Source organism: Euprymna scolopes, chromosome 11 (genome assembly GCF_053919585.1).
Source record: "Euprymna scolopes isolate OS-2025 chromosome 11, ASM5391958v1, whole genome shotgun sequence".
NCBI lineage: Eukaryota > Metazoa > Mollusca > Cephalopoda > Sepiida > Sepiolidae > Euprymna > Euprymna scolopes.
Genome location: NC_136492.1, coordinates 61226072 through 61250888, shown reverse-complemented (window position 1 = coordinate 61250888; position 24817 = coordinate 61226072). Strand labels below are relative to the sequence as shown.

At 32.7% G+C, this 24817-nt stretch overlaps 1 protein-coding gene across 11 annotated transcripts in view; it reads left to right on the top strand.

The window, feature by feature from the left end:
* Window positions 1-24817, top strand: part of LOC145287875 (fibronectin type-III domain-containing protein 3a-like) — a 791938-nt gene that overhangs the window by 165372 nt on the left and 601749 nt on the right. For all 11 annotated transcript variants that reach the window (XM_080135773.1, XM_080135781.1, XM_080135779.1 and 8 more), the window contains exon 2: window positions 6497-6584. The gene's annotated coding sequence lies outside the window, so the exon portion shown is untranslated. The remainder of the gene's footprint in view (window positions 1-6496; window positions 6585-24817) is intronic.

Here is a 24817-nt window from a genome sequence, read left to right as displayed (position 1 = left end):
CCCATTTGGTACTAACCAGGCTCAACATTGCTTAACTTTGATCTGATGAGAACCGGTGTGCGATTATGCCGTATAGTATATATATATATATATATATATATATATATATATATATATATATAAAATTTTAGTCATTCAATGAATTTAAAAATTTGACATGAAATGTTTGAATTTCAAATCAAGATTTTTATTATTCTATGTAAGACAAAGAATACATTGGAAATATAACTCCTTATCCTATAGGATTTCGATGTCTACCATTTCTTCAGGGGAGAAATTATTAGCAAATAGTTTACACCTTATTTGCTAAAGTCAGTGAGACATGGAAAATCACAATTAAAAGTTGTTTAGGTATTTAAATGTCACAGAATAAGGGAAGTTAATGGATACTGCCAGTAATATCTTGTAAAACTTATAATCACAGGTTTCCATACCAGTTGATTGTTAGATAATTTTATTCTGAAGATATATATATGTTGACTTTTTTTTTTTTTTTCTTACTGACATTGACATTACAATAGGTACGTGCATTTTAATGGTTGACTCCATAGAAGACATGGTTTTGAACGCCGGCTGATCATATTTTTTCAAATTTTCGATTACGTTTTTGTTTGAAAGATTATAGCCTAAAGTTAATTTCTCAAAGAAAAAGTGAAATAATTCAAAAGAAAAATATGTGGAAAAATCTTATCACAAGTCTGAAAAAAAAACCTGCATTTCACATCAAAAATGCAGTATAAAAAAGATTGTTTAAATTTTTGTGGCAAGATAAATGTAAATTTTCTGAAAAGTCTAAAGATAATAAAATAAATGTACTTAACTTTTGCTAAAAAGGTAATAATTATCCAAAAATATGGCAGCTGTAACGAGGTTTGTTTAGAAAACATGGCAGTAAACTTCAAAAAAGGAGTGTCTGAAAATGACGTCAGGTGGTTAAAGGGAGAGAGGGGAACGAACAAAACCGACTGTGTTTTTTTTTTTTTTTCAGAGCCGTGCATCCATATATACTTAAATTAAAAAATGGTGAAAATTATACAATCGTTCACTTTATTTTTGTATGTTCCTGTTTTTAAAGTTTTTCAATTTTATTTTTCAAAATTATATAAAAATTGTTACACTGATCACATGAACATCTATGCAATGAAAAGATAATCTTATTACATATAAAAATTACACTAAAACTGTAAACCTTGAAGAAAATTTTTTTTTATTTTGCAATTATAATTTTTTGTATGAAAATATTAAATAAACAATGCTTAATTCAATTGTAATACCGTTAGTTCGAAAAATTAATTTTTGTAGAGTTATACAGATTTCGTTAATATAGACTTTAGGGGCTATTTTCGTTATGTTCGTAAAAAAAAAAAATATTTTTTTAATTGTTACAATTTATGATGCTTTATTTTCATAAAAATATACAAATTTTTTTTTTTTTGTTACTACTGAAAAACCATAACTTTAGTAAAAGCGTTTTTGTTTAAACAAAATACATTTTCATTAAGATTCAAATAAAAATAATGGGTTTACTATATTCCGTGATCATTATTTGATAAATACTGAAATTTTCATTAAAATTGGTTGATTTCATGATTTTTTAATTAAAGGAAGGAGTCAAAATGTTTATACATTTTGAGTATCGGCATTCATTTTGCACATACCTATATTAAAAGCTTACTTTTTCTACATAAATTAAACCAAACTTTTTAATATACCAATCATGGATATGCGAGTGACTACATGAAAGATAACTAGTTTGCATATTCCTTTGAAAAAAATAAGCATTAATTATTCATGTTTTATTATTTCTTAAATGATTGGTTTTATTTCATGATTATACTGAATTCTGTTTATGCATAGTTTCTACATTCTGCATAATTGGGTAAAATTTAGGATGTAAACATTTTAGCAAACGGAAATATAGATATTTTTTTTTTTTTTTTTTTTTTTTTTTTGATAAAGTGACAGTGTCGGTGGGTGTATGAAAACTTTCTACCAAACTCCTCTTTGAATATTTCGTCTAGAGTTGAAATTTGATATATAGGGTATTTGGATCTGTAGCACACTTTCGATCTTGTTTTGCAAAAATTGCTGCCAAGGTGTCAAAAACAAAACTTGACTTTGACAAGATAAATTAAATAAAACATTGCTCCTGTTTTTACTTTTAAGCATGCTAAAGCTAAACATTCATAGCTCCAAGTCACTTAATTTTTAACCTTTCGTATCCATCTGTTGGTAGCTCAAACAGTAACGATGCTGGAGCTCTAAACGTTTTGGGTTTTCATTCTCGCGGATTGTACCTAAGCTATCATTTTATTTTTTATAACTTTTGAAATCATTACTGTATATTGGAATTGGCTCTATAATAATTAGAAATTTGCATGAATTAAAATATATGTATGCATATATTATGAGTGGGTAACGCCAGGCGGCCTGCTTGTGTGTGTGTGTGTGTGTGTGTGTGTGTGTGTGTGTGTGTGTGTGTGTGTGTGTATTTAAATAAGGGGGTAGTCACCAACAATGTGTATTTTTTAACATTTTATTATTCCGTGTCTTAGTTTTTCATTGAGAATTATGTTTAGATCATTGTTTTTAAATCATTGAAATCGTTTTTAACGCGTTTCAGACGTTCTGTGAAGCGTCCTCTTCAGAAATTATTTTCAAAATGTGTTGGAGATGTAAAAATAGCATTTCCTAGTTCATTTGAAATGTTTCCAAGGGGTGGAAACGTGTCTACTATTCATTGGAATGTTCAATTTTTATTACTCTTTTATTGGGCTGTGGCAAGTCGGCTGTGGTCACTCCTGTGTTGTTTCTCTCTCTCACTCTCTCCCTCTGCTTGTTTTTTTCTTTTCCTTTAGGGTAGTGTGTGTGTGTTTTCTTTATTGGTTTAGTAGCAGATGTATGTATGTGTGTGCATCTGTGAAAACATTTAACCGATAAACTCTTAAACGATTGGTCACATAACACTGAAATTAACAAGAAATAGTAATCATGCACCAAGGATGATTTATAATGAGCAAAATCTTTGCTCGGATGAACAATGCATACAGAAATGTTAGCAAGTTGAAATGCAACTTGTCGACATATTTGTGTGCAAATTTATTCATAGCTTGAAGTGGCTTAATTTTAAATTTTTATCTATGTTGATAGCTCTAACAGTAGGGAATGTGGCTGGAGCACTAAATGTTTTGGTTTCGATTTTAGCTGATGACACGGAAGTAATTTTTTTTTAACTTTTGAAATCGGTGTGTGTGTATGTATGTATATATATATATATATATATATATATATATATATATATATATATATATATAATGGGGTTAAAGTATTAAATACTTGTTTAAAATCGAACCTATCAAGATGTGTAAGGCTCAACAGGTATGGTCGAGTAAAATATAATAGCATTATAGACAAGAGAAATCCTCTCCTTTTATGCCTTCTCTCTATATCGTTACTATCCTCCCCCACATTAATTATTCCCCTATTTCTAATACCTCCTAATTTTTTCCAAGTCTCCAGCTAACTGAAATTCACCTACATTAGTTTAACATGCTCGGTTGCCCCCGGCTTACTCCTCGTCCATCACTCCTCTATATACCAGATACATTAATATCCCCCAATTATCCCCCTAACTAGATATTGCATTGAAATGTTTGTAACCTCTTCTGATGAGAAGCATTAAGCTTTGAAATACCTAGATATAGAGCATTTCCCCAATTGTTTTTACTGGTTACATCGACAAATATATATGGTATCTTGTCTGTAATAGATATTATAGGATAAAAATTACTACCGGAACAGTAGTAGAAACCCGCTATGAAGCAAGCGTACAACAGATGTTGTATTTGAGAGAAACAGCTTACCTTATAGGCTTGTATATACTGATGTTTATTAGCTGTTTTCTTTTCGGATAAAGTTAATGTCAAGAGATAAAACACCTTTCTAGGGCTTTTTTCATCTAAGTTTTATAGCATGGTGCTTTTTTTGTGGAGTATTTCATAGCATATCTTTTAAAACTTTATATAGTCATGTTTGGGGGGTATTTCGTCTTATAGATAATATTGGGTCATCAGGAGAGAATACACACCATTTCGGGGCCTTCCTCTCTACAGCTTGTTCGCATATCGGGCCCCCACCCCTCACTGATGTGAGGCCCAATTATCTGCTTAATACAATATATTAAGCCAGATAAATTGACTCAAATTTACCTGGCTTACTTTTTATTAATATATGTACATTGCTACTGACTAATAGATTTTAATATATTAAATCTTTGGGAAAAAATTTTCTAATATTATATTATGTAATAGACGTCATGGTCTTGTAGAATTCACAATATTTTATTCAAAATAAGGAATGTGAGAGAAATTCCTTATTCCATGGAGTTTCAAAGATAGGCCGTTCTCCTCAGAGGAAAAAACGCTAGCAAAAGGAATATATAGATAAAAATCTAATTTTGCTGGTTGGCGCAGTTTTTGAAAACAGTAATTATAAAAGTTTTTAAAGAAAAAAAGTAAAAGTTTATAGAAAAAAAAAATACTCAGCAATGTCCAATAGTGTTGCAGAAATCCAGTGAGAGTATGAGGTTCGTCTTGGGTAGATCCAATAATAGAATTGGTTCTGTTATTATAAATATGAAATCTGCATGAATTAAAATATATTTAAGCATATTTTAGGACCAGGCATGATCACCCTCCCCTCACTAGTGTGTGTGTGTGTGTCTCTCTCTCTCTCTTATATACTCCTATAAATTCGTTTTTTTTTTTGTTTTGTTTTTTTGTGTGTATTGATATTCATATTAAAAACCTTTTCTATTTATTTAAAGAAAATACAACTTTCTTATATGGGTTGCGGAATTGCATTGACTAGAAAAAGATCTAGCCTATTTGCATATTCTTTTAAACATTCATTTTAATTAATTCCCTAATAGTTTATTCGGTTTTCTTATGAGATGATCATCTTTAGTTTTATTAGTAGTTTTTAGTAGTATTACGTGTAATTATATTAATGCAAATATTCTACATAATTTATACTTGCATAATATTTGCCTAAAAGGTTTATAGTAAATACAAAAGTTTCCATATATATTTATGTATACGTATATATTTTTGTTTAACAAACTTGGCCACCAAACTCCTAGAGTTTTTGGTCTACGGACAGGAAACTTCATATATAAGGTATTTGAATCCATGTGAAACTTTATATTTGGGTTTTACCCGGGGGTGTGTGGGGGGGGATTGGCGCGAAAGTTTGAAAATTTAAAAAAAAAAAAAAAAAAAAAAAAAAAAAAATTGCCAGGTGAAGTTCGAACGCCGGTATTACAAATGCATAATGTAGTAGCTATTGGTTTGTGTTTTAATTTTTAGCCTTGCATTATAAATGTCTTCATAGCCCAGTCATTGACGACAGAGGAAAAAATAAATCGTGAGCTGAACGTTTTGGTTTTGATTCTCGGTGGTGGCGCACAAGTCTTTTTTTTTTTTTTTTTTTTTTAATCATTACTACGTATTGCGTCCAATCTGTGTGTATATTTCCCTATGCAATAACTCTGTCAATTTTCAGTCTACACACTCGAAATATGATATACAGGGTATTGAGATTTGGAAAAATCTTGTAATCCGTTTTTGGCCAGAAATTTGGCTGTTAATGGGTCAAAATTCAAGGATTTGACCTTTGAGAACTCTACCAAACTCCTCTGCCAATTTTGGGTCTAAACACTTGAAATTTTAGATAGGTTCCTTGGACATGGATCTAACTTAATAACTTGATTTGAGTCCAAAACAATAAATTTTAAGGGGTCAAAGTTTTAAAAAAATTTACCTCTGTGGTCTCTACCAAACTACTCAGACAATTTCTGGTCTAAATATTTGAAATTTCACATAAAGGGTATTCAGAGATAGGGCAAACTTTTTAATCAGTTTGGGTAAAAAATTTGAGCTATCAATATATAAATGTATGTATGTTTGCCTAAAACTTTCGATAGAGGCGATGGATTTTCACAAGATTAGTATCGTTTTGAAGCGCTGCCCCTTCAGACGATAAATACCGAAAAATTAGCTAAAAACATTCATTTCTTCACCCTCAGCTAGGCACTTTCTTACAGGGAGGGGTTGCTTTTTTCACCAATATTTTTTTAAAGTCATCCCCTCTTTTCGATTGTCTAGCGTTAATTTAAACCTGCGTCACTTCCGGTTTGACGATGGGCACAACAGCGAAGACGTCTTCCTCCTTCACGTTACGGGTTCGAGCCTGCTTTCGTACTTTTTTTTGTTTTTTTTGTTTTTGCTCAACACACACCTCCAAACACCCGGGCAACGCCGGGCACCCATGCCAGTGTGTGTGTGTATATATATATATATATATATATATATAATATATATATATATATATATAATTATATATGTTTACGGTTTTAATCTTTTTTTTTTTTATCACTGTGGCCTTGTATCATATTTGATGGTCTATGATTTCTAAGACTTATTTTATTTCATTTCAGATGTTAATCCCTAAAATAATGTTCAATTGAGGCATGTATGTTGATAGACTCACTCTGTGCCTCTATAGGAATTTCAAAACATATTCAGGTGAGATCGATTTTCTATCTCTTTTAAAGAAGAAACTATGACGTTTTCTTGTGAAATATATATTTTTTTTTTCATTCGTTTATTTTTTTAAATGTTGGCTTGGGTTTTTTTTTTTTGTCATTTCTTAAACCATTAATAATATACTAGCAGAACTTGTGGAAATTCTATGGTAGTTGAAAATTTTTTTAATACATAATTGAAATGAATTAAAATAAAACAAATAACGATGAATATAAAAAATTGTTTTAGCAAATTCTTTTAATCTTTTAAAGCTAAAAAAAAAAGATGTAAATAAAATTTTAATTTTTTTTTCAACGAAAATTCAACACAACACTTCAGAGTATTTTTTTATATACATAAATTATAAAAGAATAGGGGTCACTTCACTTGCACATTTAAAAAAAAAAAAAAAAAAGTCTCCTCAACATGGCCTTTTTTTAATTATAAAATAAAATAGCCAATTTGAAACCATAAACAGAAAGCTTTTTTTATTTTATTTTTATTTATTTTTTTTGAGAGGAAATGGTTTTAATGATTTTTTTTTAACTGATAAAGAGCGACTATAAAGGGAGGTAATTCGTTTCTCATTAATATTAATGATGATAGTTTTTTGTGACACTGGATATACGGACATGTAAATTGATATGAAAATTTTGTTTTGATTACACCTTAAGAATCTTATTGATTAGCCTTAATATAATCCTCTTTGAATAATATTGTAATATTTCAAATTCTGTTTAATTTTTAAATTCATAGTTTTGGATTCTTGAAAAACTACCAAAAACTTTCTGAATTTTTTAGATAAGGGTTGATAATTTAGATTATTCGACCTTCAAGTGTATCTTGTCAAACTCTGGGAATCTTTAATTTGGGATTCTGCATGTAATTTCAAACAGAACCTTTTAATTCATGGGGTAGCATGCTCTCATTTTGTCAGCCATGATCGCAAGGATAATGGATATTTAGTATAATGGATAAGCTACTAAATAAAATTCAATTGTGACACACTTCTGGAGGTTGAAAGTTCAAACGATACTAAGAATAGAATTGTGAATTAGGATTTCTACCCAGTCATGGCTGACGAAACAAGAGCGTATTACCCTGTGGATAAAATAAAGGGTTTCGTTCAGAATTCCATACAGAAGTTTGACAAGATACACCTGAAGAAAGTTGGTTACATTGATTGAAATGTGGCTGGTTACTTTTAATGCATCTAAAACCAAGCTTCTATCTTTACGTCATCAACACTCTGATCCCAATCTGGGATCAATTGAAATGAATTGCTCTCATCTTGGAGGCTCCATGTTTTGACAAGCTTCTGGGATTGACCTTTACTCCTGATCTAAATGGAACACATACATCAAATCCGTTGCCAAGGTTGCTGGTAAAATGGTGGGATCCTTCTATTGATCCAGTAGATATCTACCTGCTGGTGCAATGGTGCAATTCTCTACCTATATAAGAGCCAGGTATGTCCAAGGATGGAGTATTGTTGCCACATCTGGGCAGGAGCTGCTAGACCTTATCCTTTCTTGACAGTTCAAAATAGGCTTTGTAGCCTAGTAGGGATACCCTTCTCTCTTCCCTGCAACCTCTTTCCAACAGAAGACATTGTAAGCCTATCTCTGCTTTATCGTTATTTTCATGGCAAGTGCTCGTCTGAGCTCCAATCTAGTCTCCCCTTGGCAAACATTCACAAGAAACCCTCGTCTAGCTGAAAACACTATCAATAATTTTCCCCACTCTTTATCTGTGCCTAAATATAGATTCCATGATCAAAGCTTCTTTCTTAAAACTGCACACCTGCGGAACTCTTCTCTTTTCCTGCTTTCCAGCTGACTACAATATGGTCGTCTTCAAGTCCAATGTAAACAAGTTCTTGATAAGCTGTTTCCATCAAGTAATCCAATTTACCACATTTACATTAACGATTACTTTGATATTGCCCTTTTGACCAGTGTGCACTCTTTAAACCTTATCCTCGAGTGGCCTCTGGGCCTTGGTAGGTCATGACTCCTTTATAAAAAAAAAGTTGTGCGAATAGCATTGAAGATGAAAATAGTAGTCTGAATAATACTATCAAAAAGTATTTGTTGTATTCACATAAGATTTATTTTAATTGCTAAGGGGTTCTATCTATTGTCGAACAGAAACCCTTGTGCTCTATGTATTTGACTAGGCCCAGTATGGGCCCTATTAAATTAGATTTTAAAGTGTATTCAATAGTGAGGCCTCAGTAAAAGAACTTTGTAGTATGGAATTAGCTCATAGTTACCTTTATTCTCAGGTGTACTCTGGTCTGGAGTGGTAGTACCTGTCAGATTCCCATCTTTAGGGTTTCTGAAAATACATTACCAAGGATAATTGGATAAGTGTATTTTTCTCCTGTTAAAATAAATGGCTCTCTTTGAGAAAGTCCCCTTTTTTGATAAGCTTCTATGATTTTCATTTCAAATCTAAAATGTTGATACAGAAAAAAAAAATCTGCCTATAGATAATTGTGCGTGTATTTAAATTTATGAATTTAAATTTAAACAAGGTTTACATGGAGGGGGTGGGAACAATGCACTAATTTATTTCATACATTCTCCCTGATTAGAGGCCCTGTCGGTGGGGCATTAGAATACTCCGACTGCCCCCCTGCAGAGAGTAAAAGTCCCTCAATGGGGGTCCTGGATATGACCTTAAACTATATCCAGTGGTGAGGTCCCAGCTTATGGGCTTTGGGGAGTGTGGAGCCACCTTTTAATTACCATTGCTCCCAGGTCCACTCTGACCCGGAGTGGTATAGTACCTGTTAGGGTCCCAACTATGGGTTAAATAGAAACCGATGTGAAAACAACAAATATATTCTATTAAAAACATTTTTCTTCAAAATCTTTGGATTCGGCATTAAATAACCTGAAAAGGGTTGATATGCCGTAAAACAACCAACCAACAACCCTGATTAGAACATTTGAAAATAGCGCTGTTGAAAGAATATACAAACATTACATTTTCAGTGACAACATGCCACGAGGAAGGATAAAGAAAAGGGAAAAAAACAAATTTGATTCTATTCCTGAAGATGGCGTTATGTTGTCGAAACTTTGTCGATTCTAAACGAATGTTTATTTAAAAAAAATTCTGCATTGTCCTTACTTTCTAAATTGATAGATTTTAATTGTTTTATATATTTATACACACACACTTTTTTTTTTTTTTTTTTTATTAACTTAGCACAAAAAAAACAAAAACAAAGTAAAACTTTTAAGTAACTAAATCCATTATTATTCATTTATATAAATTAATTGCACTTGTTTTATGGCATTTACAAATGTCGATGAGTATAGCACATTAAAATTATTAGTAAAATATAAAAAGATATTTCAACTGATATTTGTCAGAACTGTCATCTAATGGCGGTGTCAGACTTTTGTAGAAGGCATTTTATACGCTGGAGAGAAGGCATTACGCTTGTTTATTCACACTTTCAGAATAGGCTTTGAAACAAGGTTCATCTGTTATAACAAAAGGTTCAAAAGTAACAAATGATTCATGCCGCTACAGCTAACCTAATTTTATTAAGTAGATTAAATAGTTTTTATTAAGCCAAACAAAAATACCATTTTTGCAACAAAAGCAAAGATATGAGGAATGAATCTTTTATATCCTATGAACATATACAGGGTGGAATGATAAAATTATCGCACATGATTCCATTTCCGTTTGATGAAAACCGTTTTTTTTTTTTTTTTTTTTTTGCCAACCATCTACTAGTTGGACAGTTGTGTACAAATCCCAAGAGCAAATGGAGCCTTCTATCATGTCTGAAAGTGAAACCTGTTCAATGAGTGAGATTGGAGATGCACTGCTATACAACTCCTGCTCGCTACCAAATCCAACTTATGACAATAGCACCATTCAAAATGCAACAGCACTCTCAAAATGCAAAACCGGATGGTTCAATTTTTGAGGGCACAGCTCAGTTTCCAACTATGGTTATGATCTTTGGCTGGTTTCAAATCATGCTACCTCGCATGAAAGTCACTTGAAAGTCACCATCAAAGTGTACCTGAATGTGCTGAAGAGTATGGTGATACCCTGGTCCAATCAGATGGCCGCTGGTAAACTCTGGGTGTGGTAGCAGCATTCGGCACCGGCCCAAAAGTCCAGAGAGATCCAGGCTTGGTTGGTTTCAGAAGGTGTGCTACGACTTTGTACCCTTCTCTCGCTCTCCTGACCTGAACCTGCTGGGCTATTTTGTTTGGTCATACATCGAGAACATCACTAACATGACCTCCCATCAATCTGATCACCACTATCTGCTGAATATTCGCAGAGCTCGCACTGGTGCTTATGGAAAAGAAATGCTCCCAGTTCCAGACCCGTATCAAGGCAGTGATTGAGGCAGAATAGATGTCAGCTCTACTACATAATCAAGTTACCTGAATTTTCTCGATAAAAGATTTAAAATATAGATGTAGTGTTTTCTTTAGGGTGGCAAATTTCTCCTTCCACCCTATATTTCATTGATACAGGGTGGCACATAAATCACTGCGTGCTGCAGAAACAACTTCATCATTTTAAAATAAAATATCGTTTTTGTAAATGAGTGTACTTTATTAATTCTTTTTTTTTTTTATTGCATAGTTTAGATTTGAATTTTAATTTGATGAAAAGTAATGCTGTGTAAATCAAAATTAATTTATTGAAAAAAGTAATTTTAAAATGCAAAGTGACATGCGCCACCTTGTATAAGGAGATTTGTACAGAAGAGTAGACTTTGTTGGTATGGTCCCATTGAAAGAATATAGAGGGATTAGTGGATATAGAACAGTTGCAGATTCAATTCGCAGGTAAAGGAATATTGCCACAAATTTGGCATTTCTGTGTTTGACAAGTGCTTTAATGGAATGTGCTCTGATAAACTCTTAGCACTGGTACATCCTTCAGGTGTCTATGCCTGACTAACCCAACAAGCAGCAAAATTCCACCCCTTCACTTTTGATCTGTGGATGCCAAAAAATTAAAAAAAAAAACAATTCTAGCACTTTCTTCCTTCAAACTGGAATTCCCTTCATGATTCCCTGACTGTACTAGCATGCAGAAGTTTAAATGTAACGTGAACAGATATCTCACTGCTTAACTCCCTACATATAATCCCTTGTAAACATAGTCCCAAGTAGTAGCCTCTTGTCTGCAAGTGGCATTATGCTTTCTTTTGAGTGAATAAGGGTTAAAAATAAAGGAAAACATAGATGAAATGATAAAAATCGACATTAGGGGGGGGGGAAGAGATAAAATTCTAGACAGGTTACTTTTGAAGTTGATTTCTTAGCCGTACAACACATAGCGACATGTAAAATGGATGTTAACTTGAATATGATTGATAATTATAATTTATCGTAAACCTAATATCTATATAATAGGCTGAGGCATTTCATGTTTTTACATATATTATCACCTTTCACACACACCCACACAAAAAGAGATTGCTCACTCGGCAAAGATGATGTTTCATGATTAATCTGATATCGCTAAGTTAAAATAAAAATTTGCCATTTCTACCAGGTCCACTCTGATCCAGAGTGGGAGTACCTGTTATGGTCCCAACTATGGGTTAAATAGAAACCGACTTGAAAAAAAAAAACAAGTATATTCTATTAAAAAAAAATTTTCTTCCGAATAACTGGATTCGGCATTAAATAACCTGAAAAGGGTTGATATGCCATACAACAAAAAACAACCAACCAATAAAGTCAAATCATGTAGTTTTGTCAACTAAAAAAAATTAAAATGCACACACATATACACATTGGACATCCGGCACTATACTAGCGTCCACCTAGCATCAACTTTTATTAAAAAAAGAAAAGAAAAAGCCAGAGTAAGTGACATGCTGATTTGAAGAATATTAACTAAAAATTATTTTCCTGGTAAAAAAATAGAATATTGTTTCAAAAGAATCAAATTTGTACAAGTTTAAATATATATAATATATATATTTAAATAAAGAAGAAACATTTTTATTTTTTTAAGAATATTAGATAAGAATGACAATTTACAAAGAAAAATGCTTTTTTTTTTTTTTTTTTTTCTTTTAGTAGAATCAACTCCAAGACATTATTTCAAATGGAAAATGTATACAAATACGACAAATTATACAGATTAATGTGGAAAAAATTGTAGAATTTAAACGGGATTTTAAATTAAAGTATATCTTACCATTTCTTTCTCCTAAATAGCTTTTTTCTTTTTTTTTTTTCTACAAAATACTTTTAGTTCATCAGTTTTTCATGTGTATCGTTGAAGCCTATAAAAAATATCGAATTCAGTTTAATTCCTTCTGGAAAATACTTTGGGTAAGAATCATTTTCAAATGTCTGCCATCTTGTAAAAAGAGGGATGTAACTATATTCGCCCATACAGAGTAACTTCATTTTGATTGGAAAAAGAATTTTTTTGAAAAACAAAACTTTTGCTTTTAAAGAAAGAGAAGCAGAACAAATTGTAAATAAATGCACTCCTGGCCCATGCCAGGGGGTAGAGCTAATAAATAATATAAGGTTTCTTATTACATAAAACAAATAATTGAATCTCGTTAACCGAAGTTCCTTTTTCTGTTTGTTTTTTTTTTTTCCAGTTTGCTTTTCTTCTTTCCTCATGACACTGATTTGTATAGGTTTTTAGTCAACCAGAGAAGGTTGTTCCTATACAATAAAACCATTGGTTCGTCTTTGGAATATGTATGTATAGTTATTAAATGAATATTTGTCAAGTGGATAATCACGTTGAAACCCTGGTTCTCACCAGATCACCAAAAATAAGCAACAATGAGCTTGATCAGTACCGCATGAGTGATCATTTGGGAATACTGGGCACTGTATGTACCCCGCCTGGACATAGAAATTTCCAGATTCATATCTGGGAGCATGTTTAATCTACTGGGAGAGATCCACTCTCAGTCTTTAAGAAATGCATCTAGAAGGAAAACTCTGCTGTAAAACATGGGGTCTATTATCTTTGTCTTGTGGCAGCCATTGCATTAACTGATATTAGCAGTTGTACCAAAAAGTGTGGTTGGTTCCGCACAAAGCCTTCACCACTATAAACAAATCTGGGTGGATTTCCAAACAACTTAGTTGTTGTGGCAGAACTCCTGTCAAAATCTATGGGAGTATCATAATTATATATGTATGTGTACCTATACCTAATTTGAGGGAGGGGGGGGGGTGCTGGTTACTTTGAATAAATCTAAAATGAAGCTTCTCTCCTTTCCGATCAACACATGATCCTCATTTTGCCTTAAATGGATGGAGCTCTCCTTAAGGAAAGCTTCTGACCTTCACTCCAGATTTGAAATGGAAGACTTGCATGAAATCTGTTAACTTTGCTCAAAATGGTTGGATCATTCTATTGCTCCAGAAAGTATCTCCCTCCTGACACAATCCTCTACTTGTAATACTCCGTTTTTCCTAAGATTGAGTACTCTTGCCATATTTGGGAAGATTCTGCCTTGACAAAGTATAAAACAAACTTTGATATTTAGTAGGGGATATCCTTTATTCTTTCCTATGGCCTCTCTCACAAAAGTGAGGTTGCTAGTCTTTCTCTACTCTGTCATTACTTTCATGGTAGGTGCTCAACTGAGTTCCAATCTGTGGTTCTCCCGTGTTAGACTTACAGCAAAATCTCTGTTGAGAAAGAACTAACGCATTACATCTTCATATGGAAGGCATGAAATACAGTAGCGTCCAAAACTAAGGGACAAGGTTTTAAAACCTAATATTTGTTAGAAATAACTGTGAAAAGCTGAAATTTTGACAACTGGTAGTCGTTATCATCCATAATAGCATACTAAAATTTGAATCATTTGCAAAGGATAGGAAAAGTGTTGTACCGATTAATCGGGAATCGGAAAAATCGGTAGTTTTGGGGGTATCGGAATCGGAAAAATTTGTGCCTAATTTCCGATTCCAAAACGGATTTTTTAAATATTTTATTATGTTAATTTTTCATTGCTGATACCGTTGATAAATATTTATTCCTTTTAAACTATTATTAAAACAAACCTCTATAGATCATGATAACATTAAAAGATCTAAATTTATTTTATTTGCGTAAAATAAACAAAATAAAACTTGAAATTTTTCGAAAATTCGCTAGATAACCTGTAGAAGGATGCGGTTTATTTTCAAGGTATTGAAAAAATTGTTTAAATTTAAAGAAATATTTTGTCAAGAAAAATAATATCAAACATTATTGCTAATTAAATCAAAAGTAGAATATAATAGTGTTGGATTTTGTCCGGTTAGGTTTTTGTCCTCTCCCTTACTTGGCATTGGCAAATATGACAAGGAATGGCGAAAAAAAGTAATTAATTTTATTTTGTATTTTTGTAGGGGAATCGCTTTCAACTTTAATTTCATTTTTTATTGGTTTAAGTAAATGTTTTAGAGGTCACCTGTCCATCCCCTTATCAAAAGGTTTAAAACGGTCAAGTATTTTTTCGCACCTAGTTGCCAAATGTTTACAGGGAGTTCAGTTTAATGTTAGAAAATTTCAAACAACTGGGCGAGTTTTATTGTATTTTCCTTGAGCCACTTTGTCTGACACCATCTTTTTTTTATGGTATCATTCTCGAATGTATCCCAATGAATTTATCAAAGTCTGGATAAAATAGATAAAGAGAAAACATTTAGAAATTTTTCAAATTAAAAAAAGAAATTATCTACATTTAAAAGTACCCCCACCCGCATTGAAATTCTACTTTTGAGCAATATTTGTGAACCCGCTAAAAACAAAATTATTTTAGAATTTAGGATGGAGTTAGTAGCCTATATAAATTAATTTCTAATTAAATATGTATAAATTTTAAAAGAATCGGAATCGGAAATTTTGAAAGGAATCAGTAATTGTATCAGAATCGAGAAAAATTTTGGAATCGTCCCATCACTAATATATATATATATATATATACATATATATATATTGACTCCCACACTGTTGAAGGAAAGCGCACAACTTAAGAATTTTAAACAATCGTGTGGATAGTAACTCGCAATTAAATGAAGTCCAATGTCAATGTTAAGTATTGTTAATATTGAGTCATAAGCTGGTTGGAAGTTTATGGTAGACAAAATTACAAAGAGTTCATTTTTTATAAAAAAAAAAAATTGACACGTTACTGTTCTTTATGCAAGTATTAATTAATGTTATTAAGCAGCAAGACAAAGGCAGGCAATTATTCATAAAAGAAAATGTAAATGCAATTAATACGATTATTCGTAACAAGAAACAATTGCTTTATATTTCTGTTATTAAATTAGTTATTAATTTTAAGTTATTTTTAAGTATTTACCACTTAGCAGGTTTTTACTATGTTTATCAAAAATCTGTTTACTTTAAAGTATAAAAATCATTCAGTCTTCCATACCAAAAGTTATTAGACCGATGTATAAAACTATCAGGAATACTCTGCTTTGTCTGGAGACATCAATGAAAAAATACCTCCCTTAATTTTCTTCCAAAGTCTTTCTCTGGCGTTCCCCCCCCCCTGTGTCTTTTCTCTGGCGTTCCCCCCCCTGTGTCTTTTCTCTGGCGTTCCCCCCCCCCTGTGTCTTTTCTCTGGCGTTCCCCCCCCCCTGTGTCTTTTCTCTGGCGTTCCCCCCCCCCCCGTGTCTTTTCTCTGGCGTTCCCCCCCCGTGTCTTTTCTCTGGCGTTCCCCCCCCCCCGTGTCTTTTCCCGGGCGCCCCCCCCCCTCCGTGTCTTTTCCCGGCCCCCCCCCCTCCGTGTCTTCCCCCCCCTCCGTGTCTTTTCCCGGGAGCCCCCCCCCTCCGTGTCTTTTCCCGGGCGCCCCCCCTCCGTGTCTTTTCCCGGGCGTCCCCCCCCTCCGTGTCTTTTCCCGGGCGTCCCCCCTCCCCCTCCGTGTCTTTTCCCGGGCCCCCCCCTCCGTGTCTTCCCCCCCCCCCCTCCGTGTCTTTTCCCGGGCGTCCCCCCCTCCGTGTCTTTTCCCGGGCGTCCCCCCCTCCGTGTCTTTTCCCGGGCGTCCCCCCCCCCTCCGTGTCTTTTCCCGGGCGTCCCCCCCCCCCCTCCGTGTCTTTTCCCGGGCGTCCCCCCCCCGTGTCTTTTCCCGGGCGTCCCCCCCCCCTCCGTGTCTTTTCCCGGGCGTCCCCCCCCCTCCGTGTCTTTTAGAAATTTCTTATCAGATTATACAGACTTCCATCTAACCATGCAGATGTACGAACACAATGCAAGTATAAATTGTTTTAAAAACCCGGATATTGTATTAATAAAGGTTAATTTGCATATCTTATTCCACCGTTATGCCTTCATTTGCGTCTCTGCATTATGTTGCCTTCTATGAATTTCCTTTATATACATACTAAACAATGCTTCAAGCAAACTACATTAACATCTTATTACAATAATATGCTTATATCTGATAAAATCTCTGATGTGAAGTGTTCTTATCAGTCAATTATTTGCAATATATCAAAAAATACTGATGTACATTTCTGTTTAGTAGAAAGGTTAAATGAAATTGTTTTAAAGCTTGCATATTCACTTTGTTTTTTGACCGAAAATTCATTTTTTTTTTTTTTTTTTTTTTTTGAGTCACCACTTATAAAAAGCTAAAAGCTAAGTGTTAGCATCGTAGATGGATTGTCAGTTGGATGATAATATGAGAGGATTGAAAATAGGGAATTTATGACACTAATTTGTTTAACTTAGTTTTGAATACGACCTTAGTGTAGTCCACAGGGAAACAGTTCCATAGTAATGTTCCACAGAGAAGTTCTTGAAAATTTCGATTGGTTCTAGGTATACAGAGGAAAAAAAGATGAAAGTTCTTTGTAATGGTAGTAGGTAAATGAATTGTTGCTGTGTGTATTTTACAGAAAGGAACGAACGGTTGGATCTCATTCGAGCACCTTCTGTGGAAATGACAATAGAGTAGTACAGACTAGTAACGTCTTTTCTGTAAAGAACAGACTTGTGAAAACTGAAGTGATCATTGCCCACTAGTTCCGCTGGCATGCTTCCCAACTGACTACTATCTGGTAGCCTTCAAGTTCAATGTAAACAGGTTTTTGTTGAGCCACCCCTTAAATAATCAAATTCTACCCAATTTACACTACGATTACTACACTACCACCTTACATTCATTAACCCTTATCCTCGATTAGCCTTCGGGCCTTGATAAGTGGTGACTCTCTTGTTAAAGAAAAAAAAATTATTTCTGTCCCACTCTTTTCTGTGCATAATTACTTGAGACATAAGAAGTGTGTTAACTCGTTTTTAATTAATGGAGTACTTTCTCCATATTTTATACGATGTAGTATGCACATTTTGGTATGGAAATAATGATAGAGTAGAAAAAGACTAGCAATGTCTTTTCTTTAAGAAAGGAGTTGTAGAGAACAGAAGAAATTATTGCTCACTAGATTGCAAAGTCAATTTTGTACCCTGTCAAGGCAAGTAAGAGATGTGACAGCAGTACTCCATCCTAGGATGTATCTTTTACATAAGTAAAGGATTGCATCAGGAGTGAGGTACTTTCTGAAACAGCAGAATGATCCAAGCTTTAGCTATTTAGATGGACTTAAAATTAAGTGAACTTATTGATAGAAAGAATATAAAAATTGAATAAGACATAAGTTACATGAACAATGGTTGAATGTTTATGAATTAAGGACACTTTATTTTTACAATAACTCATGGAGATATTGATTGTATAAAGTTTGCTTATGTGGTTAATCATTTTGTAACAAAGAAAAAGGCATATTGAAAAGATTTTTCAACATCTTTAATCATGTAAACCTTTTGTACTCATGCACTTTTCTTTTTTTTTTTTTTACATATTGAAAAAATTTTTCAACATGTAAACCAAGAGTATTCAACCTATTGTACTCGTGTACCAATTTTTTTTTTTTTTTCACTCTTAATTTCAATGCACTACACAAACGGGTACCCCCTTTTTCCTACATTAAAGTATGGCAATATCAACATATTTAGCAGTTGTACATTAACTCATTTGATATGCAAATAAAATTATATAAAGATTGGAGTCTATGCAGATCAATCGATGTTTCGACATTTCTATGTTGTCAAAATTTCACATGAATTTCGCAGTTAGATTTTATTTGAAAATTATTTTCTTTCTAAAAATTATTTTCTGATACTTTCATTTGAAGTCATGGCGAAACATGGATTGATCCGCGTAGACTGTAAACGTTTATATTTTTTTTTATTATAAAAGCTCTACACACTTGAGCACTTTTGAAAAATATTAATTTTTAATTAATCTTAACAATATATTTGAACTTAATTTATATATATATATATATATATATATATTAGCATTTCAGCCCGGCGCTGCCCGGGTGTTTGGATGCGTATGTTGACCAAAAGAAAAAAAAAGTGGTAGTAGGGAGGCAGGCTTGAACCCGTACCGTGAAAGAGGAAAAGAATGTGAAAAAAAAACGTGATGCCTTTGCTGTTACAACCACCGCCAAACCGGAAGTGACGTATGTTTTAATTAAGGCTAGACAATCGAAAGGAGAGGATGACTTTCAAAAATATCGGCGAAAAAAGCGAACCCTCCCCCCCTTGTAGAAAAGTGCCCAGTTGAAGATGAAAATATTAATGTTTTTAGCTAATTTTTCGATATTTGTTGTCGGAAAGGTCGAACTTCAAAATGATAGTGATCGTGTAAAAATCTGTCGCCTCTGTCGAAAGTTTTAGGCAGACATGCAAACATACATACATTTATATATTAGTAACTCAAATTTTCAACCCAAACCGATTAAAAAGCTTGCCCTATCTCTGAATGCCCGTTATGTAAAATTTCAAATGTTTAGACCAGAAATTATCTGAGTAATTTGGTAAAGACCGAAGCGGTCCAATTTTTTTAAACTTTGATCCCTATTATGACCCCTTAAAATTTATTGTTTTGGGCTCAAATCAAGTTATGAAGTTAGATCCATGTCCAAGGAACTTATATCTAAAATTTCAAGTGTTTCCACCGAAAATTGGCGGAGGAGTTTGGTAGAGCTCTCAAAAGTCAAATCTTTGAACTTTGACCCCTTAACAACCAAATTTCTGGCTGAAAACTGATTACAAAGATTTTTCCCAAATCTCAGTACCCTGTATATCAAATTTCGAGTCTGTAGACTGAAAATTGAGTTATGTAGGGAAATGTGCACACACACTTTCCCTTTTATAGATATATAAATAGGCATGGCAAAACTAAGTTTTTACAGTTAGTATAAACCCCTTGGCCAGATCTGATGAGCTTAATTATAAATGTATGAAACTTTCTATGCTTCGTTTATGCATAAGTCAATTACATCAACAACCTCACTTCCTGAAAATACTCTCAATATGAATAAAAAAAACTATTTAATGAAGTTGCACTGGAACAATGTAGCTTTATTCAGTTTAGAACACCAATGCTAAAATGAAGAATGGCAAAACAGCTGGTCCTTCTTGTATTATCTTGGGAGATGTTGAAAGCGTTTGGAATGGCTGGTGCTACTTTAGTGACTGATCTTGTGAACATGCTGATCAAAAATGGTAATATTCCATCTGGCTGGGAGGATAGTTTCATTGTAAATCTATTTAAGGGAAAGATGATACATTGAAAACCAGCAATTATCATGAGCTGAAACTGCTTGACCAGGGTATCTATAATATAAAAGCGAAAATGTGTGTTGGTGTGTGCGTTTTTTTGTGTATGTCCAGCAAAGGTTTTTGGAGCAGGGGGAAGAATGCTCGGTGGGGTGGGTGTCACTGCTTCTTGGAGCTTTTTATATACTTCCTAGATTATAATATCTCCGATTTACAAAAAGAGGTCGCATCTATCTTTTATTTGAGCGATTTTTACACGCTATTTTTGCAGTATTTTCTGGTCTTTGCATGTTTGTTTGGCTTTTCTGTATAAATAAAGCGAAACTGAATCCGTAGCAAACGAAGCTCCCTGACACTTGTGCTGGGAGGTCCAGAAAAGTAATGAGCTTTGATCAATGCGGGGAAAACTCATCATATCCGACAATTGCTATTCGTTTGGACACTCCTCTTTTTATGGGAATCTGGTTTTCCCCAACATCTTCAGGAAACTGGTTTGCAGCCGATGTTAAGTGCGGAATTTCCTTCACCTATGGCGTGATATTTGACCTCATAAAATTCATGCACATGTCACTTAACTCTTTAATCGTTTAATTTCAATCATTCTTCACTTCCCTGCCCTCTTAGCATCACGATAAGTTATCAGGCTATTGACCTCAAGGCTTCAGGTTCGAGCCTACCTACCTACCAAAACTTTTTTCTTTTACACTTCTAAACACCCGGGCAACGCCAGGCACCCATGCTAGTCTGTAATATAAATCTCAACTGTCTGTTTAAATATATATATGAATGTATGTTTGTATGTCATGCAAAAACTTTTCACAGAGGTGACTGATTTTCACGAGATTGGTATCATTTTGAAGCTCGACTCTCCGGACAACAAATATCGAAAAATTGGCCCAAAAAATTAATTCCTCCACTCTCAATTGGGCACTTTTCTACAGTGAGTGGTCGCTTTTTTAATCGATATTTTCAAGTCATTCTCTTTTTGATTGTCTATCTAGCCTTAATTTAAACCTATATCACTTCCGATTTGGCGATGGGCGCAACAGCTAATGCCACACGTTTCTTTTAACTTTCTTTTCCTCCTTTGCGATATGGGTTCGAGCCTGCCTGCTGACTATCATTTTCTTTTATTTTCTTTTATTTTTTTTTCTTTTATTTATTTTTTTTGCTGCTTAACACACGCCTCCAAACACCTGGGCAATGCCAGGCACCCAGGCTAGTCTATAATATAAATCTCACCTGTCTGTTTAAATGTATGTTTGTATGTCTGCCTAAAACTTTTGTCAGAGGTGACAGATTTTCACGATCAGTATCGTTTTCGGACGACAAATATCGAAAAATTGGCTAAAAACATTAATTCCTTCACCCTCAACTGGGCACTTTTCTACATGTACATGGGTCGCTTTTTCCTCCAATATTTTCGAAAGTTATCCCCTCTTTTTGATTGACTAGCCTTAATTTAAACGTTCATCACTTCCGGTTTGGCGATGGCCGCAACAGCAAAGACGTCACTTTTTCTTTTTTGTTTTTCACGTTCTTTTCCTCCTTTGTGGTATGAATTTGGCGACATTTTATTTCATGAGGCTTTAAGTAGTTATCCTAAATTCAAATTTTATTTCTACTAAAAACGTTTAATGTTGTGACGTCGACTTTTCAAATCATAATCGATGTACCAATCCTAATTAGCCACTGAATTATGATTATTGCAACTTTGTCAGAAGTTAAAACATTTTCCTTCTATTGGTCCAGAGACAAATTTTCAGTGTATAACTAAAATTGCAATTATCAAACAAGTGAAAAATCATCACAAATGTGACGTCATCTTGTGATAAATAAAACTTCATAATGCAAAAGCAATGATTATTAGATAAAACCAGCTGAAACATTGGCAAAATCCTACTATTCCCCTCCCAAAAAAGGGGACACAACTATGAAAGGAAGCATAACTTTTACGTTTAATATAAATTTTATTTAAACAGATAACACATGAAATCTTAAGGATTTATAGCATAATATAGAGCAAGCAATTTTTTTCTTTATCCAATAAATGTATTGAGTATTGTTGTCATATTTGGGGTGGTGAATCTTTGTCCCATTTGATTGTTCAGAAAGTTATCTGGAATTTGATTGACCCTCACCCTGTCTTCTCTGCAAAGCCTCTCGAAAACATGATGTTGCTAGTCTGTCTTTTTATTATTTTAATACTATGACATGTGTTCAGAATTTCCTGCTTTCTTTGTTCCAACTCGTTAACTTATTGGTCTAGTGGTTTCCATCAATTTGTTTTGATATCTCATTGTAATGCATCTTATTTCAATAGCAACTTTCCAAGAACTTGAAGTTTGTGAAACTCTCTCCCCTCAGACTGTTTTCCTCCTAATTACAGCCTTTTTTTTTTTTTTTTTTTTTTTTTTTTTAAGACAAAAGTCAATAGACATTTTCTGCTTTTACAATAATCATTCTTTATTGATAGCTCTTTAAATCACATGTCTGGTCTGCAGTAATTTACATAAAAAATTCAATAAAACAATAAAAAAGTAGATAGAAAAATAATTTGGGATTAGATTAAAAAATGATTCAAAAATGTGCATTGCTGAAATTTCTGTAAAGCGTACTCTTTGAAACTTTGTCACTATATCTATTTTGGGATGAAGAATAAAAAACAATGTCTTCTGTAATATTTTTATCATAGAAATTTTATTTTTAACTTGGGCAAATTTATTCAGTTTTTTTTTTTTGTTTAACTCGCATGTCAAAAAAAAAATCCTTAAAAATTTTAAATTTTTAAGAAAAAAAATTTAAGATTTAAATTTTAAGAAATTTGTTATTCAAACGAAATCCGAAGTCATTTTTTATTTTCAAGTAAATGCTTAAAATTTAGTTATAAACTTTAAAAAAGTTGAATGAATAAAAACTTTTTATCTAAACTGATTGATCATATTTTGCCATTTTTTTAAATGTTTATAATTTCTTAAGTATTTTATTCGATACAATTTTCAATTTGAATTTTTTTTTTTAGGGGGGGGGGAACAAAGACAAACGACTTAAATAGTCAATTATCAATGTGGTGGTCTTAATAGTTTTAAGATGGAACCATTTTTATATGTATGACATGATATCGTACAAATCAAGTTTGAAAATACCAAACCTTTTTTTCCATATAAAAATATAAATCCTTAATTACTGAATAAATCTGGAACAAAGAACAATTAACGAGAAATATTTTTTAAAATAAAGGTAAAAGTTTGTTCGTATCCAAATTTATCAAATAATAATAATAAAAAAAAAAGGTAAATGAGATAATGCAAGTTGAAATTAAAAAGAATTTCATTATATTTATCTTTTTTGTATTTTAAACTAGGCTGGTTTGTGATACCTATTTTTACAAGGAGATGCAAAATTTTTGCCAGCCTTATAAATAGATGCACACAGAACAATCAAGTCAAAATAATTTATATATTTTAAATTAGAATTAATTTTAGCAAAATACTCTTTTTGTCAACTAAAACAAAAGTGCGTTGAGGAAGAAAGTCATTAAATTGTCCAGGTTTTACTCTGACGAAAAGATGGTAATGAAATTGAATTTTCTGAAACACATGTACACACGGAAAGTATAATCGCTGAAATTTTGCAAACCTGATTACAAAATATTAATCATAAATTTTGTATTCTATTGAATTAAAATATGTAAGCTATGGTTAGCATTGAGTTTGACCTTATCTGTAGTATTGAGTTATATCATGGAGATTTATACTATTTTATTTCTGTAAAATATTTGAATCTAGAGATATAGCAACAATTTTAGTTTTAAACTAAAGTTTATATAATCTCTCTCTCATATATATATATATATATATATATATATATATATATATATACACACACACACACACACAAGGAATGAGGTAATATGATTTATGTAAAAATCGTTTCCCAGAATTCAACAACCAATCTGTGTATGATCATTTCTGAGGCAATACAAAATTTTATTGAAATACAGTCTTTTCATCAACACGAGGATCAAACACCAAATAAAAGATTCAAACATGTAAGAAAGACTAACTTGAAGATAATCAAAATGGATACAGGGAATCAAAGTTTATTGACTAAAGAGAAGTAATTAGTTTACCCAGAAAAATTTGTATGACCTCCATCAAAACAAGTACAAAAGGGAAATATATATTATTCGAGGATATTATAAAAGAATGTTTATCATGAAACGGTTCTTAATATGATAAATTATGCTTCATATTGGGAATAGAGTATTCTTATAATTAAGAGTGAACATAACCAAATTTCTTATTACATACTTAATAAATTTATATTTTCTTAATGGGCAACAGATAAATCCATTTTCTTTTTAATCTAGATTTTTAAAAAAATATTCTTCTTGCTAATCAAATATATACTTTGATCCTTATTATTGATTTTATTATTTTTCTAAATTTTAATTATTTTAATAGACTGTTCACAATTTCCCTTTTCTGCACATATGTAATTATTTTTGCTTTTTCTCCTTTCCCAATCTCTTTTCAACTATGTCTATAATGGTGTAACTTTGCTCCTGGAATTTGACATTTGTTGACATTTTTCTTCATCCTTATATATATATATAT